A 20,918-nucleotide genomic window follows, 5' to 3' on the forward strand; every position below is an offset into this window, starting at 1 on the left:
ACAAAGACCCAGGCCCAGTGCTCTACTCCTTTTGCTGCATAGATCACTCAGCAGCACATGGATGAGGGCTAAACAAAGACCCAGGCCCAGTGTTCTACTCCTTTTGCTAAAAAGGACCGGGCTGGTACACGTGGTGGTGGCTACGGCATCGAGGGAGGCGACACAGGAGAAGAGTGTAAGGGAATTACAACCAGGAAGATGGAGACAGGAGCACTGAGACCTAGACGTCGTGGAGGCACTGCTGGTGAGGTGGGTGGCCAAAGGAGAGGAAGCAGAAGCATGGTGATAGGGCCTGAGCGTGCACCTCCAACAACTGATATGAAAGCTCTAATTCCCAGTGAGATGGTATTTGGAGATGGGACACTTGGGAGGGAATTAGGATTAGGTGGGATCATGAGGGTGGGGCTCTCAGGATGGTGTTAGTGCTCTTTTAAGACAAAACACCAGAGAGCTCAGTTTCCTCTCTCTCCCCTACAACAACAAGAAGTCAGGTGAACACACAGGAAGATGGCAGCACCTACAGCCAAGGTAAAAGGCCTCAGGATGAAACCTGCCTTGCTACACAGTAGTGTTGGACTTGCCAGCCACCACAACTATAAGCAATAAATTTATGTTGTGGAAGCCACCCAGTCTGTGGTGTTCAGTACGGCAGCCCAAGCCGACTAAGACACAGGGGCTCTATACGAGTAGAACATGAGGCTGTTTCTGGACCTAAGGGGGCAGAGAGTATGCCTGAAGCAGAAGGAGTTTTGGTGAAAGCATTTGGAGAGTAGCTTAGGGGATGGGAAGCAGTGGTCAGGAGGTTCTAGCGGGACTGGTTTCATTAGAGCAGGCAATACCGCCTGCCAACACAGACAACAAGCCCCTAAAGTGGGTTAAGGCAACACCTTGGCTAGTGACTCAAGAAATGGATGGGACAGGTAAATGCTTCCTGAAACCCTCTAACTTGCCAGGCAGGGCAGAGACCTGTAAAGTGGGGAGAGGCTGAGATTTCCTCACTCTACAGTTGGTAAAGTTCTAGAGGCCAAGGGCTATTCCAGCTGATGAGATAGAAATCTTGTTACCTACTTCTCAAGGTTTCCTTCCTGACTCCATCCATCCAAAAGTTCCCTTGCATAAGTCCTACAAACATTTCTTGATGTTCCCCAGCAGAAGAGGTAAATACCTAAAATCATTACAAGTCAGGAATCAGAAATATCCTACACTCTGCAAAGTAACTCTATACTTATTATTGCAACTCAAATCTTCTATCTATGAGATATCCTGTATTCTCTGCTTTACATTTGTTTTTCATCCAAGACGTGACATTTAAAAGCCAACAGAGGATGAGTAAATATTTACAGACCAGGCATATTTTAATAAAGAGAACATATGTTAATACGGAAAGCTTAAATAGGTTTAGGTGATATTGGTATGTTTACGTGAGCTTAAAATGTTTGAAGTCTGTAACGAGACAGATGCGTATATCCAAAGTAGTTTGATGACTTCTCTTTTTATTAGGGAGAGCTGTCTATACTAAAGGAAATGTCTGTGCCAAAATTCTTCCTAGAAAACCTGTTCTCACAATTTCCTACCAATGTGCATTTCATTCTAGAGTCCCTTAGACCTAAATATCATCTCTCCTCAAACCAAGATGCATTTGAATGTATCAATCCCATTTTCTAACCTTAATTTCAAGCTCATTTCTGGAATGCCTGTATTTTTAATGATGAGCACACATTTCTTCAATGCTACAGTGAGAAGTGTATATGGTAGTTAGGCAAGTTTCATTAAATGGTACTAATAGTTATTTGCTTCTTTGCATCTCAGTAGATCTGATTCAATATGTCATTCTGGAGAATTTCAATTTCTAAAATACTTGTTTTTTTCAGATTAAGAACTGTGGCAGATTTTCTTTTACAATGTCGGTGACAGTAACATCCCCGATCCCATATGCTCTTCTGCAATGTGACCTTCTCTCCCATCAAGGGGAGAAATCTAATTCTTCACTTTGAATCTGGGCAGACCCTCAGACTGCTGTGATTAACAGCCTAGGATGGAACGAAGTGGTTCCAATCCTGGGTACAGCACTTAACTGGCCTGAGAACCACTCCTGCTCCTGTAATTGAAAGCCAGCTGGGATATGAAGGTGTGACCATACCAGGAAACTAGGCTGTGAGGAGCCCAAGTCACAGGGAGAAACCCTGGAGATTGATCCCACACCAGGAGAACCCACCAAGAGATCAAGGAGCCATGAGGACCCTTAATTGTGAGTGAAGAAACCAAGCATCTTAGAAATAGATCCTTCAGTCTCAGCCACTCCAGCACACATCCCACTGATCAGGGACAAGCCACCCAGCAAAACCCTATCCAATCTTGGTAAAATTTGAATAAAATAAGATCACTGTTTCTAGCCTCTAAGTTGTGGGGTGATTTATGTCACCGTGATAAATAAGCAAAGCAAACATTAATGTCTTTGTTTTTGTTTCTAATGATTTTATGTTATTTGAGGCTATCTTAATTTTCAAAGGGCTGAATGATTTGTCTGGGCATGAAAAGGCTCCATGTGGGTGAATTTTCCAAGGCACATGGCTTAGCAGCTATATGCCCCTTTCCTAGTTTTCAAAAAGTTTGTCCGAGGCTCAAAGGAGCCTGGTAGTTAGGTAAGCAAAGGCAGCAGGCAATTGCTTATTAGACAATACGCAGAAGAAAAATATTTAAAAATCTGAATATTTATTTTACCTTCTTACACACTATTTCCATTTATAATAATATATTTTGAGTTTATTTCTAAACATTTTTTGTGGTACAACATATTCAATGCATACTCGGGGAAAATAAAAGAATTCTAATAGATATTGAATGTAGAAGAATTTTCCTCAAAGGTCAGAGGCAGTTTTATTTATTTATCAATTGATTTTCATCCATCTTTAGACTTTTAATCTGCAGCTTATCTTAAATATTAAAGAAAAGAAACAAATGTGTTTCACAAAGGAAATAAATGTCAAAAGCTCAAACAATACAGTAATTTTTGTCAATGATTTGGACTACACTGTCAAATATTTACATAAACACAGTTTAATGAAAGTAAAAATCATGCATTTGGAATGAATGAAGTGGCATTTTCAAAAGGATAATTCTCTTTAAGAGCTTATCCTAGATCTATTATAGATGCTTTAATGAGGTTTCATTATTTCAACTCTTTGATCCATGCTACTGAAAGGCATTTCCACATTTTTATAATTCCTGTATTAACTATGATATTTTATATAATAAAATTTTACATTTTCCATATTCACTATGGTAATATATTACTATGAAATTGTTAAACTATCATAATTTATGCTTTTTTAGTAATTAAGTCTTCTCACCATTGATTTCATCATGAAAAATCCAGCTCATATATACATATAAGTATATGACATTATAAATTAGCAAGCTTATTTTAAGACAAGAATTATATGATTAAAATACTCAAACCTCAAGTAAACAAGAAGACATTTATCATAAGTGGATTTAATTGCTAAGAATAGCCTTTCAAATATATACATTCTTCTGTTGAAATTTCAAAGAGGCTATTGGTCAAGAACCTCAAATTTCATCTTTTTATACTATAGATCTTAAAATCAGTTTAGTGATAAATATGAAGTGGTTTTCTATAAAATAATCATTGGTTTTCAAGTGATTCCTCAAGAGCAGAATGTTTTTTTTTTTTTAATAACACAACCTTCCTCATACTTGTAATGGATAAAACAGATGAAAATATCTCTTTTCTAGGGTATTGAGGCTATCGATTGACCAAAATCCTGCCCACTTGATCTCTCCATTTACTGCCAAGATCACTGCTGAAGCACTTTTTTAGACTTTTAGGGTTCTAAGCACACCATTTGAAAACTACTGGATCAATTAGTATCACTGATAAAAATCAATGTATTTCATGGAGTGAATGATGGTTTTAAGGAAAAAGTCATCTAAAAAAGGCATCCATACTTGCCCACTGCCTGCAAGCAAGTCCCAGGGACACACACGGACCTAAGTACTAGGTGCCAAACATTTTTACGTTATAAAGTGTCCAGTCCCCATCACCTCTCCTTTGACATGGGAGAGGTAGTTCACCAAGCATTCCAGTTGCTCTCCATATTTCCTGGCCCCTCGCACTTGAGGCGCCACATCAGGACTAATTAGTAACAGCAACTTATGTCACCTTCAACTCAGTTAGTGAAAAGCCCAGGCAAGATCTTGCAGTCTCTTAATATTCTGTGATAACAACCAAGAAGACAACTTCTTTCAGACGGTACATTCACAACATGGCGGCACTTTCATCAGCTGCCTCCCAGACAAACGTAGGGAGCAGGACCCCTAGTCAACCAGATGTTTACGTTACATATGTCCTTCAATTCTTCCCACAGAGGAATGATCTTCTCTCTTAATTACAGTCTCTCATTATTTAACTACTTTTGACAATGTGTCATGTAGATTGATAATCAGCCATCTATCTAGGAGCACTTTTCAAGAATGTGCCTTACCTAATCATTTTTGGAGACATTCTATTTCCTCCTCCAGGTGCTGCACAAATTCTCTATTTTTCAATAGAAAATATTTATATATATATATATATATATATATATATATATATATGTTTTGACTATAGACCTTAATGGAAACTGATCTTTTAAAATTTAAAAACCAGCTTTGAAGAGTCATTAACAAAATCATTCAACAAATATATATTGAACAATTCCTGAAACACAGAAGATGGTCATTAGATGTAAATTAATAAGTAATAGTGCTGGGGAAATGATCTTGGGCTTATGACCGTGTGTGTGTGTGTGTGTGTGTGTGTGTATATATATATATATATATGTATATATATATAAAAACAATACGTACATACATATATATAAAATAACATTTGTGATTATTTCATGCTAGAGGTCAAGAAAAAGAACAAGTCTGAGACTGTTCATGGGAATATTTCCCAAAATTATATTATTAGAATTATTTTTTCTTTTGTGGTAGAAAAGGTTGAGGATGAAAATAATTATAATGATATCTTCTATGTTTAGGGAAAGATATGTTTTTGGTTTAAAATTTTCAATAGAATCAGACTATGCTGTCTTGTCACCAGATCAGAAAAATGTTCTCATTCCTACAGCATTACCAATTCTATCTTCCTAAGAAGGATAAAGCAGATGAGCCAGTAACCAACTAGACCTCTCTTCACTCTTCTGAAGGATCTTAGTTTGTAAATGATGCCAAAGGCACAGACTTGGGGGAGGGATCACTAGGGGCTGCCAGACAGTGAGGGAATTAGACTATAAAGACATCTACTGCCCTATTTGCACCACAGTCCAGACCTGTGGGACAGCATTAACCACAAAGCTCTACCTCTCCAACTGTCTGGGGAAAGGGTTCTTTTTTTCTTTTTTCTTGCTTATCCATTAAAAAACTTTATAAAGTACATTAAAAATGAATCTCTTAAATACATACACACACATTATAGAAACCCATTTTTTAAATGCAATTAAATTCAACAGATCAAAAATCACATCAAATCACTACAAAGCCTTCAAGCTTAAATTCTTACTTTTGGCCCTAGCTCATCTAGACTGGGAATCTGGATAGTCCCACTGGACATCATGTGCTAAACAGATGATTCAAACGGTCCCAACTCAAATCTCAGAAGGATGTGTAAAGGATACGTGTGACATACAGCCAGTCATTATTCATGGATTCTGTATTTGTGAATTCATCTACTCATTAAGACCTTTTTTAAGCCCAAGATTAACTGGAGTCACCCAATGTGCACATTTCCAGCTGAGGCCCTGCAAGGCAATGTTCCACCATCATGTTTCAGCTTTCTTCTTTATGGTCTACTTATAAGCCACATTTTCCACATTTTTGTGCTTTTTGTTGGTAGTTTCACTGGTTACGATGGGCCCAAGTGTAGTGCTGAAGGGCCGTCCAGTGTTCTTAAGTACAAGAAGGCTGTGACGTGTCTTAGGAAGGTGATACCCACGCTAGCTAAGCTTCACTCAACCATGGGTTACAGGGATGTTGGTCCTGAGCTCAGTGTTAATGAATTGACAATATATATTAAAAAACAATGTCTTTAAACGGAAATACACTTCAAACACATGTATGTATTGATTGGTTGACAAAAATGTGACTAGAGGCTGGCAGGATCCAACTCTATTTCTAGAAGGAGCAGTGGTTCCGCGTTAGCTAATACAATGTTCTTGGTGACGTCACAGAATATGATTACTACAAATAATGAGAATTAATTACAGATACAAATTTTTCCTCATGTAAGTGTGATAACATCATTTCTTTTCAAGTAATCTCAGAAACTTTTAAATTTGTATTTTAAAAATACATATCTTATGTGTTTAGTTTTTAATGGGTCAGGAAGAAACACAAATATTTTAAAATATATTATCCGATGATAGACAAAGCTTAAAATTCTTCTAGATTTGTCCATATTAATTCTTTGATTCATAGAACAAAAACGAAATACAGAAACTGAAAATGTCTGGAAGTATTTTAGGGCTTTTCTGTAAAAGAAAGAGAGCTTCTAAATTTAGGCTTTGTTCCCGTCACCAAAAATAAATCAACCGAGTATATCTATGCATACTTATGAAGCTGTGACATTTATTTGGATTCCTTCTATAAAATAAATATTTCAGTTGCTTACAGCAGAGACTGCATTTTTTTAAAAAAGCATACACATATGACACAGAAATCAGTTCATCAAAGTGTTTTACAAAAATACTATTTTAGCCAGTCCTGGTTTTAGGGACCTATTGGACATTTGACTTACCTTTTGAGTAAATTAAGCAAACAGCAATTCCATATATATTAAGGTCACAGGATGTCAGCAAAAAGCAGAAACCAAGAGGTTTCTCATATTGTAGATAAAGAAAACATTAGGATTAATTCTTAAGTAGTTAAATACGCTTGCTTATTTGAAAAACAAAAAAGTTAATTATTTAATCAAGTAAGCAAACCCAATTTGGCATGGAGATTATTGGGCAGAAAAATTATTTTCAATTATAGGAAAGCAATCAACTTTGGAAAGGAGGTTCTATAACAAGTATGAGTAAAACATGAAGGCCCGTAACTTTTTAACATCTTTTTTTCCTAAATTTTGTTCAGTGAAGTATGAGTAAAGCCTACCCTGCTAAGGCATTATTTTCATTAAGCAACTCTAAACTCCACAAGTTGTGCTCGGGATCTGGAAGGAAGAGTTTCTTGAGGTTTGAATGTCACCTGCAGTCACTGAGGAGAAAGGAGCTGTACCTCATGGTACAAAGGTTCACAAGACAAGGGCAGCCAACAGAAGCAAAGATCCGAAGAAATCAGCAGGAAAGTGACTGCTCCATAGTATGCTAAAATTCTATGGAAGGATGGAGGTCCTTTTCACCCAAGCCACCTGGGGTCCCTCCCAAGATTCCACTTTGTAAACAGGAGTCCCCTCAGATCAAGTTGGCCTCAAGACTACTTGACTGTGCTGTATCATTAAAGGACAGCACTTAGTAAATAGATGTTAAGAGGTTCTTTTAAATTATTCATATTTCTTATGCAACTCTTTGATTTCATCCTTTTTCATAATGTTCCTTATCTTCTAGAATAATTTTTAAAACAGAACGATCCTAGCTAGCAGAGATATGCATATGCTAAGCCAACCAAAACTTTTCAAACGGATTCTTTTCATACTGCTATGTTGTGTCCTTTTCATGTTTCCTCTGTGTCCCTCTTTGGCGGTGGGGAATGCTCTTCAGCCCAAGAATGGGATCCTCCTCCCCATCACGTAATGCGTGTACCTATGTATATGTAATGTATGTATGTATGTATGTATGTATGTATGTATGTATGTAATGGGTGTGTTGAATGCTCTCAATCCCAGGGCATACAAACATACATGAATTTAATTTTTCTTCAATCTATTCCCCCAAATGTGGTATATTAAAGTTTTGTGTCCCATTCCACTTAGGGCACTTGGCTGGACTGCCAAATTTCAGATAATTTTCAGTCATGAAAAGTTGAGTCCAGCACAGTTTAAAGTCTTCATCTCACCTCTCTTCTCTCAAGCATGAGCCTCGAGGGAAGTGAAGGAGGAGGGGCCACCTCCTGGGTGAAGGTGTGCTCTGGTGAGGGCTAGGCCCTCCCAGTGGTCTCCCACAGCCTCACCGCTCCAGTGCTGAACATCAGGAGGGGATGTAGGACAGGAAGGATGAATGCCACTTCCCCCCGCCCCCACTTCCCACTTTAGAGGCACATAAGTTGTGCTTCCCTGACTGAGGCTGACTGGCCATTCAACTATCTTGAGCCCATTAGTGTGTCTTTTAGAGGGCCCTGCAGCCTTTGCATCTCAGTTCCCTCACCTGGGACCGTCTCTCCCCAGATCAAATTCCTGAAAATTACAAAACCTGCCCTAACATTATTGTCCCTCAGTCTATAATCCTGTGCTTCTTTTAAAATCCCTACACTGTACCATAACCTCAGTTACATCAAAGTCACATCCCCTTCCCCACTCGTGTTTTGTGTGAAAGACATTTCTTACCACAACAGAATGCTCTCAAACAGAACAATATAAAGTACTGTCCAGTCCAATACAAACATGTTTGAGGGCAAACGTCCAAAGAAAAAAGAGCCTTTATTTACCTATGAAGCTGTTTGTTGAGCTCTTTAGTTACCTTCATGTCGTTTGCCTATTTATAAGCACTAATATTTTACATCCCAGATTTTAAAGCAAAGCCTTTGAAGTTAAAGATCATATCTCTTTACATCGATATGTGTATGTAGTATCATGCATTTGTAAATAAAACTGATAAATATATTTTAATTAACTCAAACAGATTAGATGTATTACTAGCTTTAGTTTGATGATATAAACTCAGACAATTATATTAATTATAGAAGAGGCTACAGAAATATTTTAGATTAGCTACCTCATTTCCATAAAATAATTTAGTCAAGAATCTGTAATTAACAAAGAAAAGTGTGTTAGATTCTTGTCACCATTGTAGTCTATTAATATTCATATATTTGACACTCATTCTACCATCTCAAAAATTAGATAAAAATTGAGTAAAAAAAAAAGACATAGTTTCTCACGAGTATTATTTATCAGGTTTAACCTTACAAATTTCCCATCAATAAGCATATTTTAAATGATAGTATAGTCCATTAGCTATTATTTTAAAACTGAACTGTATGATTTATTTTCAAATTAGTTAAAATTATTTTGAGGTAAATTATCACTACTATTAAAATATATTTTACCATTCCAGTGTTGCATATTTGATTAGTAGCAATGCATTCAGCTATATCAATATGTGAACAAATAGACTGTAACATCTCATTAGTTTAGATGCTGAAGAATTAAATGAGTTTGGTGGAGTGTGCCAATTTATTAATAACTCTTGGAATTGACCTGTTCCCTCTTGATTTATGTCTAAATTTATTAGTGGTTTTGATAATTAAATTAAAATCGGGTCAGGGTGGGAGGGATGGGGTGGCTGGGTGACAGACACTGGGGAGGGTATGTGCTATGGTGAGCGCTGTGAATTGTGCAAGACTGATGAATCACAGACCTGTACCTCTGAAACAAATAATACATTATATGTTTAAAAAAAAGATAGTAAGAAGGGAAAAATGAAGGGGGGGGAATTGGAGGGGGAGATGAACCATGAAAGACTATGGACTCTGAGAAAGAAACTGAGGGTTCTAGAGGGGAGGGGGTGGGGGGACGGGTTAGTCCGGTGATGTTTATTAAGAAGGGCACGTATTGAATGGAGCACTGGGTGTTACATGCAAACAATGAATCATGGAACACCACATCAAAAACAAATGATGTAATGAATGTTGACTAACATAACATATTAAAATAAAATTTAAAAAAAGTAAAATAAAGAAGGAAGTAGAAAAAATAATATCGGGTCACTACCACGTACTCACAGGAGACTGAACGGGTGCAAAAGAAATGTTTAATCACATTAGTGTCCTCCTTCATTCAAAATACTTTATGAATTATAAGCATTTCTTTATATTATTTTTATATCTCTACTTGAGTGTTAATACTTTTTTTTCCTCATGAGAATAAATTATAATTCCATTCTAACTGAGACCATATGTGACAAAGGGTATTTCCTTTTTTTTTGTAAAAATGTGCCAAAGTTAATGAATAAGTTAGCTGGTGAAGGATATTTTAACTTACATATATTAACTTGTATTAATGGAGATTTTTATTCCAACGAGCTCACAACTAAATCTCCCAAAATTAATTACAGTGGCCATATTACAGAAAACATATCTGCAGCAAAATGTAAGTGGGGAAAAAATGTACTCCTATGATCCCATCACCTTTAAAACTTGCTTATATATTTACTGCTATCTATCAACTAGCTCAACGTCCCTTATACATTGAAGGTAAGGTGTGGGAGTCACATTCCGTACTTACTCCAGTTCATTCTATTAATGTACTATATATTGCTAAATTGCATATGTACTTATGTTATCTTATCCTCTCTGGGTTTTTCTGGAACTCTTTATTGAATTTCATTCTCAGATTTTTAACTTCTAACTGGAACCCTTCTGGACCAAAGTGGTCCAGATAAGAAGAAAGTTAAACCATAAAATTTTAGATCGGGACAAAACTTAAGGACCATTCAGCCCAAAACATTTTAAGACATGACCTCCAGGTTCTTCACTCACTGGTAAAGCCTACAAGAGGAACTTCCAAAAGATGAAAGTTCTTCTAAACTTTATTTTCAAACTTTCAATATATATTTCAAACAGCATTGTCACCATAGGGTTATCATGAACTCTATGAAACACACAATACGCAGAGTTGTCATTATTCTGAATCCAACTTTAAGTATAATACTATTCCCACACTACAAATAGCCTACTTATGAAGACTGCTATGCAAATAAGTTCAGTGATAAGCTCTTTAATGGAATTTGCATAATCACAACCTCAACTGGTTGAGGTTAAGAGAATAAGTATTCTCTTATTGTGTTCATAAAAATGGGAATCATGATACATGTTCCACGGTCCCTCCGGATTCCCTACGCTCACTGCTTTCTGACTGCTGTGTCCCAGAGGCTGATCTGTAAGGACCTCCAGCTGGTTCCAGTTGGGTTCTGGTGAAGGAAAGTTCCAGTGAGCTATGGGAGGGGTGAGAAGTGGATTGCATGGCTTGGTCTCTCATTTCCTCTCCCTGGCCTCTGCAGGGACCTCTCCTGGAGGCCGACTCCACTTGTCCTTCAGACCTAAGGCTGGCAGAGGCTGACTCTTGATTTCTCCTGTCTCTTGCTGGTTTCCCTCAACCCATCCATTAACTGCCTTGTCTGCAGTCAGATTTCTCCAGTCACTCTTTTTGAGAGTGCTGTTTCTTTCTAAAACCTGACTGACAAAGCGACAGTTCATGTGTGTCTTCCAAGAATTCCTCTGATTGCAGTCCCACTCTTGGGAAAATAGAAACAAAAATCATGAGTTCTCAGGAACTTATATTCATAATGAGACAAAGAGTTTGGGAATATCTAGAAAATTTCTTGCTTATATACATAATTCATATTTGAAAAATTCATGCATATGTGGGTATCTAGAAGAAGACGTCTTCCTATGTGCTAAAGAAAAATAGTTCAAAATATGATAACTCTCTTTTATAATTGACAAATGAATCAAATTAATAATATTAAAGTCTCAAAGAACTGCCTATGGAGAACTGCATTTAAAATGTTAGGTAACTACGATAAATAGTTCTTACGGTTTAACGCTTGTTTGGCAGGATGAGAAGATCAGCATTTACAAAAGAGAAGGGAGAAAAATCAAGTTTTTCAAGTGAAAAACAAGACAGGCATAGCTGTTACATATTTACTAAAAGACCTGGTAAGTTAAAAGGAAAACAATGAATTTTCAAGCAGATAGATAGCTCAGGACAATGCCAGTAAGAATCAAGCCTTCTGATTTTCAGGAACACAATTTCCGGTAAACCTGGGACAACTGAGATGAGAGCTTTCTTAGAGAAGTGTCAAAGGCAATGTTCAGCAGCGCAGAAAATGCCGAATTTCTCTCTTCAAAATATAAAACTATTTGTCAATTCTGTGATAAATGTTTCCCCCTCTTTTCCCCTCTGTTTCATACTTCTAATTTCAAAGTACTTTTTTTTTTTTTTTTTTACCATTTCATTACGGGCAAATAACGAAATACTAAGTAGGTATTTGTAATCAATATAAGTGCATTTCCACAGGGCCTGATCTTAATGCTTTGTTTTACTTTATGCCTTAAAAACTACTCACTCTTGGTAAGATCAATACTTTTGTTTTTCCACCTTTCCCAGTAAAAATAAGATTCCAATATTATCTTCTACTTAACCAGTTTCTTTCTTTTTTTCTAAAATGGTGGAATACATTACACAAATAAGTTTCCTATTGTGCTAAAGTAGATTAAAATATTACAGTATATAATTGCTATTCATTAACCACATTATTTATTCAGTAGTGATTTACTCAACTTTTCCTTAATATATAAAAATCCTTACAAGTGTTCCCACCTGGAACTCAAAAGTGAAATATCTACCTAGTTCAGGTTTTATTTGGGAACTTTTACAATATTTAAATTTTATCTAAGATAAACATTTTTTTAAAAATATCTGGAATGGATACATTGGTGTTTAATAAAGCCTTACATTCTGCCACACCTTTTGATTTGGTTTAAGTTTTTACTTACAAATAACTAACATTATTGGCAGTGGTATTTCTGAAGAGATTATTTTAGTTTTGTTATTGACAAGAATTACAAGACTATTAGCTTTTGTTTTTGACAAAAATTACCCTTAGTTCCGAAAACACTGACTCTAAAACGTTGCACTGGGAAACCTTTGGAATTCTGTTAGCTATCCTATGACGAGAAAGATTTTCTTGACAAATAGGCAAAAACAGCTCCTCTGGGAGTTACATATACGTTGGTTCCAAAATGAAAAATGTCATTAAATAGTTTCAACACATTTTCTAATGACTAGGCCCTTGGAATATATTAAATCCTACAGGAGAGTCAAATTCAAATTCCTTGTGGTAATAATTTTATTTTTAAGATCTCAGCACATATTTTCTGATGAGTCTAAATAAAATGAACTTTTCTTATCCATATCAGAATAAAGCATCCTGAATTTGCCTTGTATCTCAAAATTCAGCATCAGGGTGGTTCACTCTTTCAGAGGACTCTCTGCTTCTCCAATATTCAGGAGGCCATGTTGGTTTTATAATTCTGCTCACACAATTATACAGTTTCAAAAAAAGAAAGAAGAGAGAAGAGAAGGCACATGTACACACATGAGAGAAAGAAAGAAAAAGGGAGAGAGAGGGAGACAGAGAAGGAGACGGAAGAACACTTTCCCCCATCCACACCTGCATAATAAAGGCTATATTATGGAGGATTTTAAAAGTAATTTTGCAATATGCTTTCAATTCCTGAAAATCCTATTGTAATGATGCTTTTTCCATGGCTTTCATCCCTTCAACAGGAAGAATAATACTACCTGAAGTAAAAGGGTCATTGAGTCTTGGCTTTTCTTGAATCTTTACTGAGTCTTAAAAGCCTGGGTATGTTGGAAAAGAAAAAAATATTCCTCATTTTTAGAAGCCCATTTTACACTCAAGAGCAAAGCATGAAGCCAATGTCAGAGAAGAAGGAGGCTAAAATGGAAGGGCTATATTACCCCTGACAGGAAGCTGCTCTGCCTGTTGGGAGGAAGAGACAACACAGAGAGAGAAAAATAAGAGCAGGATTCCAGAAGTCGGCTCTCTTGTTTTCCCTGATCCTCATTAGGTGCGTACTTCAAGGGGGGTATAGAAAAACCCAGTAAGGGTGAGTAGGAGCTAAAAGCAAGACAGATAGGCACATATCCTGCATCCATTTGTAACTATGGGAGGCAGTAACCCTCCAGGGGACTGTTCAGCAAGCCGGTGGCCAAAGCAATTTAAAATAGTTCCAGCAAATATTCAGGTGGAGAAAGGGCATGGAACAGTACTCTTGAGGCTCTTTCCCTCAGCAAGCTGGCAAGGGGGAAGGAACCCCAAATCCCTGTATATTACCCAGCAAGGACATGGGAGGGTCTGCTACAGAGCCACCTCAGTGAGGGCTGATTTGACCCCAGAGTAGAGATTTACAGTGGTGGGTCGAGGTCAGAGACCAGATGCAAAACAGGGTGATATGGAGGGGTCCTCAGTGGTGTCAGAACTTAGGTGAATCTGTGTTAACAGGGACCAGGATGTGGCCATGACAGGAATCATTCTATCTACTGGGACTATAGCAGGAAACATCATTCCATTACTGTGATTATGTGAAGTAATTTGGAACCTTTTAGCACCTTTTTTGTCATTTGGCCTTTTAACTTTTAACTAAAAGTGGTTTTATAATTGAGGCTAGAATTAGGGTTGCTAGCTTTAGCAAATAAAAATACAAAATATTGCATGGGACTTACTCATACTAAAAAAATATCACTATTTATCTGAAATTCAAATTTAACTGTGTACGCTGTATTCCATCTGACAAGCCTCACTGTAAATAAGTGGCCAGTTTGAACTTTTTCTCCAACTTAGGAAGCATGATTATATTAGTTACATAAAATAAGGAATATGAATTTTTTCCCACCCCAGTCTGTACTTGTCAAATTTTTATTCTTCTACATGAGGTAAACATAAAATATGCTTTTCCCTCTGATTTAAATGTTAACATTGTTATGGAATAAAAGAAGTAAATGCCAGCACTTTTCTTTGAAGACGTTTCAAATACTATGTGATTCTTCAACACAGATAAGAACAGGCTGAAAACAACACGATATGAATAACTTGTGCTTAAAATTCTTTGTTTCTTAGGAAGAAGAAATTCTCGAATTGGATAATTTGTCTGCCTCTAGGCCAGACTTGTGACTGTGGACAAATGGGGGCGGGGGGGAGTTTCTTTGAAGAAATAATGGGATCAGACATGTGTGGTTTTTTTCCCCAAAATCTTTCTCTTGTTGAAGAACTGGGAAAGAAAACGAAGAAAAAGAGGTTCTAGAAATAATTGGAAAATCTTTCTCCTCCTGGGCATATGTGAGTACTGGGGATGAGCAGAAGGACCAGGTGCCAACAACGAATGAATGCAAATCCCAAACCAATGTAATCTAGGGTTGCTTTTCTGCAGAAACCTTACATCCAAAGGCAGGAATATTATCTGCCACCTTTTCTTCTAAGGACTTCGGGTCTCTGAGAATATTCTCAGTATAGGACACTCAAGTTGAATGAGGGAACAGCGTCTTGTGGGCATGTCGCTTCCCTGGGTTGTTTGTCCTGCTCAGAATCTGACCCTCAATACCATCTGTGTCTGTTGTTTCCCTGGCCTCAAGTGAAGCTTGGGTCTTCTGATGTTGAATTCTGGCTTTTCCTAACTAGGAACTGGAGAAACCATTTCTCAGATGAAATTCTACCTCAGTTTCCTTATATGTAAAATGGGGGCATTTATGTTGCCTAACTGAAAGGGTTTTCTGGGGAAATGATATCATACATAGTAAAACACCAATCACAGTCCCTGCTCAGTAAATAAATGTAAACTAGTAACTTTATTACTATTACTGTTATTATTACTTCATAATCAATACTGTAAGGTAAGGTCTGTGGTGAAATGCAAGCACTATGCAGATAAGAAACCAGGCTGCATGAAACCTGCCATGAAAAATGGGGTAAATCAGAATTCATCAGTAAGAGCACAGGCAAATTGAAAGTTTCTCTATATTTCCTGCACAGCCAAGAACTAGTCTCTATTGAGATACCAGAAGCAAAAGCCCATTCATTCATTCATCCAGTATTTATTGATTAGAATTTTCTTTCAGATATGATAATATTGCAAAAGCATCTTCAATGGTCTTTCTTAATTCCTTTCTCTCCTGTTCCCTCAATCTACCATCCTCCTTTAACGTAACAGCTAGAGTGATCTTTAAAAAATATAAACCAGGGAGGGACAAATTCCTGCTTGAAACTGTCCAGCGTCTTTTCAGGGGACATCAGATAAAATCCCAACAGCATGCCATGGCTTACGAGCTCCACTTGATTAACCTCCTGCCAATTGTCCCCATTACCCACCATACTGGCCTTACTTATGTTTTTCAAATATACCAAGTCTGTTCCCTAAGTTCAGAATGCCCTTCATGCATCACGCTTCAAAAAAGAAAAGAATTCTTAGATCGCACTTATCTTCATCTGTTTCTTTGTTCATCTGTTAAGTATCTATTTGCTGTCTCCATCCTCAAAAATGAAAGCTCCATGAGAACAGAACTCAAATGTTCCAGCCTCAGCATCTAAGTCAACATCAACAACCATTAGGAAAAATGTCTTATACTTTGTTTTCTACTCCTTTATTAACATCTTACCATGCAACTTTCTGGAGTAGCCCATAATTTATATGTATTAAAAAATACCCCCACAAATTAGATGAACATTTCTACTAATTTCTTAATTATCCTTCCCCATTCTTCAAAGCAAACACACAAATTAAAATGATTTGACTTTAAATTACCATATTACTTAAACTAACGACAATGACAAAATGCTTTATAATTTAGACTTGTATAAAACTAAGAATAAAATAAGCAAATAAGAAAGCAAATAAAGTAAAATCTACTTGCTTTATGAAATTCTCAGTACTCAGCAGATACTGTAGATTTTTACATCTGTCTTTTTAGCTCTGACTCTTTGGGCTCGTGTCCCACAATTTCTGGGTGCCACTCTGCACTGGTTTTCTTTTTCCAGTTGAAGTCAGTAGAGACAATACCCAACTCATTGTTCCTTTTTTTTTTTTTAAAGATTTTATTTATTTATTTGACAGAGAGAGACACAGCGAGAGAGGGAACACAAGCAGGGGGAGTGGGAGGGAGAAGCAGGGATCGAGCCCTCCATTGGGCTCCCTGCACAGCGGGAAGCCTGCTTCTCCCTCCCACTCCCCCTGCTTGTGTTCCCTCTCTCGCTGTGTATCCTATTAAACATGAGACATTCAGCTTCTAATTCTCTCTCCAGCTTCCTCTCTGCTTCTCAGATCTCAGTAAATGGAGGACAGGCAAAGTGATAGAAATATGTGGGTATTTTGTGTTCCTCTATGAGACTGTCAGGTGTGGCATGAGAGGAGACAGAGGAGAGGCTCGGGAGAATAAATTCATTATACTCACAGGTCCTGGAGGCAGCCGACATGGCATACACACACAGCTACATGGGGAAAGCACAAGGGTGGTAAGGAGGCAGAAGACGGGTGAGGGGAAACACTGGGCCAGATGCTTCACTGCGGTTTCAGCAGGAAAGGTAAGGCCAGGCAGGGTGAACAGTTTAGGATTGGCTAGTCTGAATAATCTGGGTGGGTTCTGGGCTCCAGGAGTAGTCCCTGTTTGTCTGGCACCTGGCCCTGAGATAAATGAAGCATAGAAATATTGCCTCCTGGGGTGCACAGATCAGATAGAGCACGTAAGGCATGCCCCAGGCTAGTCCTTTGCTATCTCTGAAAACTGATTAGCTAGTGGGTATAGTATCTCTGAACCAGAAAGGTGTTTTATATGTCAAAGCAACACAGTGTATAGAAAAAAAAATACAAATATATATTGGCAATATTTGCACTTATAATACAAACAAAATAATATATATACTTTGTATAGTATATACACATATACATAAAATAATTATATATAACATATACATAGTATATAGTTTCTATTGCATTCTACTACACACACACACACACACACACAAAACACAGTAGAAATCCCATCTGTGGAGCCATACATTCCTTAAGAATATAGAAAGTGCCTATCACCTTTCAAAGGAAAGGACCTGGTGCATATGAAATTTATTGCATGTGTTATCAGTGTGTTGAGCTTAACTGAGTTTCACATTCTAAGTGGAGCAGAATTTAATGGGAGAATATGCTCAGTGACACATTTCTATTTGTTAAATAAGTATTCATAATTTGCTTCCTGAAATACAGACGCCTCCTTTACTGTATACAAGGAAAGTAATTCCACTGTAATGAGAAATATCAAATTGTCACCTTTATATAATGGCAACTGTGTATATAATACAAGCCCAGGAATGATACATGAATCATGATAATCACCTAAGGAGGATAAATTATGAATTAATAATGAGACTCACAGTAAGAAACAAGGGGGATTTTCATTTCATTTGAAAATGTAATAAAATAACTGCAAAATTAAATCACTATTGCACGGCATAATGCTTTTCAGAACTACAAGCCGTTTTTCCATACTGTTACTCACAGGACAATTAGGGAACTATCATTCTGTCTTTAAATCCTTTTGGTAACTATTTATGTGGTCCATCACTCTTGATACAGATACCACAACAAAAATAATAGTAGTTAATACCAAGACTAACAGTTAATGTGTAACTCATAAAATAATTAACACAAATGATACAGAAAACTGCATATTTACACAGACTTTTGGGAGTATTTCTAGTATAGCAAGTGTTTGATTATCTGATGGCACAGAGAAGAATTTCTTTGGTAAAAAGTACCGATTTTGCCATTACGTAAGAGATATAAGAAATCAACGGATTTGATAATATCTAGCATTACAGAAAACACATGCAAGATTATAAAACTATACACTATTATGAGTCAAATACAAATTTGTTGAATATAGACTAGGAAAGAAAACTCTGCATTTCCTTGAAAAACAATGAAATATTGTTTAAAAAAACCACTCATGTTTTAATGTATTTTACTTCTTACAGAACAGGACCACGTAGCAGTCCTGATTCAAGACAAATTCTTACTTAGCTTATTAGCAATTTTTACTCACGTTAAAGTAAATACTTCCTTTATTTATTACACCCAATTCATCTTTTGAAAATGGTACTCTGATCTTATGAATGAATTATCAATCACTGTAGGAATTACTCTCATTGCCACATGACCTCTTTTAGCAGCTATAACAGAATTGGTGTATTTTAATAATTTCAAACATTTATGAATCTCACCCTCCTCTTTATTTATAACATTATTAAATAAGATACTGGGCTGGCTAACGTTTTGCCTGTATTACAGTATACAAACAGGGTAGGTCCTTGCCCCCCGCCGAAAGTCAGTAAGGTTAGAATTAGTCATGACCTCTTTGATGTTGCTAGCTACTATCTTAGCCACTGAATGACTTCACAGTATTTCTTTCTTCCTACTTAAGAACAAAAGCAAAGGAAATCCATATTTCCCTGGTATCAACATAAAAGTAACTTGGATCAATACCTTATTTGTTAGAAAATGATATTTCATTATGGACAGAAGAGAAAGGGCCTGCCTTTCTTCCTCTCCTTCTCCTATCTTGTTCTCTCTCTCTCCCCCCCTCCGCCTCCCTCCCTCTGTCCCTCACCCCCCACTTGGATCTTTGAGATCTTTGTTCATTTGAGATTATATGATTACATTACCTATGTTCTTAACTAATCATTGATTAATTTGAGGATTCTTCCTTCTTCGTCTTGCATTTTTTTTGTTTCTTTGTTTTTAAAAACCTTCAAAGGGAGGAAAAATGTGTACAATTTTGTATTAAATTTAAGAACCAATAGAATAATTTTATTAGGAATTTAATTCTTTTTTTTTTTTTTTACAGTTTTTATTTATTTGAGAAAGAGAGAGACAGAGCACAAGCAGGGGAGGGACAGAGGGAGAGGGAGAAGCAGACTCCTCACTGAGCAGGGAGCCCTACACGGGGCTCGACGCGGGGCTCGGTGCTCAATCCCAGCACCCTTGAGATCATGACCTGAGCCAAAGGTAGGCGTTTAACCGACTGAGCCACCCAGATGCCCCAATTTTGCTTATTCTTTTATGGTTATATCACAAAAACAGAAAGTAAATTCATTTTCTTCTACCTTAAATGAAGATATAAATCCATCAATATTTACTTTCCACTATTTTAATATTATTAGAAAATTAGGGCCCTCCAATCCAGAATAGAAACAAAACACGCCAAACAATAAGGCCAATGAATTGGTTTTGTTATGAACGTGTGTGTGTGGGTATGTGTTTACAATCTTTTTTCCCATATTTAGGTTTAACAAATTTTAGATTTCAGTAACATGGGACCACACTGAATGCAGGCAAGTTTAACTTCTTTAGTGAGCAAAAGCATTTAATAGCCAATTAAGTTATATAAAGATGCTACAAGGAAACTAATAATTTTAAATAAAAGTTAATTTGAAATACATCTGAAGAGCATTTACTTTAACAAGTGTGATCTGAAATTTAAAAATAGAGCTATTTTTGTGGGTTTTTTTTTTTTTTGCTATTGTTCCTAAAGCAGATCTCTCAGGCCCTGATTAATTTTGTGTAATAATAATATATACCTTTAAAGGCATTACACAGTTTACATTGTATATTGATTCAGAGTGGTTTTACTCATGAGAAGCCCAAATTGTAAAAATTTTGACAAATATAAGACATCTGGAGTGTATTAGCTACAGAATTTTATAGATTATGTATCTATAATATCTCACAGATCATTTTCTATCATTAATTTGTCCTAGCAAAATTCTTCACTAAACATCTTTGAGGCTGGACATGATCAGATCAAGACGTCATTTCATATTAGCTTCAGGCTCTCAATCTAATATAAAGCCCCATTTAAAAACAAAATATCAAACTGTTGTCACCAAACTGACAGAAGCACATTTAAAGATGAAGATGCAGACAACTCTGGGAATAGGTTTCTCCTTAAAGAATAGGAAAGTGGACTGTAATAACTAAAATATAATCAGCAAAAATAAACATACCCCTCCACTGTAACGCACATCTTGTTTACAATCTCCTGAAACAAGCTTTCAACTAAACAGGTTTTTAGAGAATGTCAATCCCACATCAGGATAGGTGACAAATTACTGGAATTCACATTGATTAGATGA

At 36.7% G+C, this 20,918-nt stretch overlaps 1 protein-coding gene across 1 annotated transcript in view; it reads right to left on the reverse strand.

The window, feature by feature from the left end:
- The window catches only part of DOK6 (docking protein 6), a 363,014-nt gene that overhangs the window by 301,143 nt on the left and 40,953 nt on the right, over positions 1-20,918 (reverse strand). The gene's annotated exons all lie outside the window — the stretch shown is intronic.

Source organism: Mirounga leonina, unplaced genomic scaffold (genome assembly GCF_011800145.1).
Source record: "Mirounga leonina isolate KUSES-001 unplaced genomic scaffold, KU_Mleo_1.0 Mir_93, whole genome shotgun sequence".
In the NCBI taxonomy this organism is placed as follows: Eukaryota; Metazoa; Chordata; class Mammalia; order Carnivora; family Phocidae; genus Mirounga; species Mirounga leonina.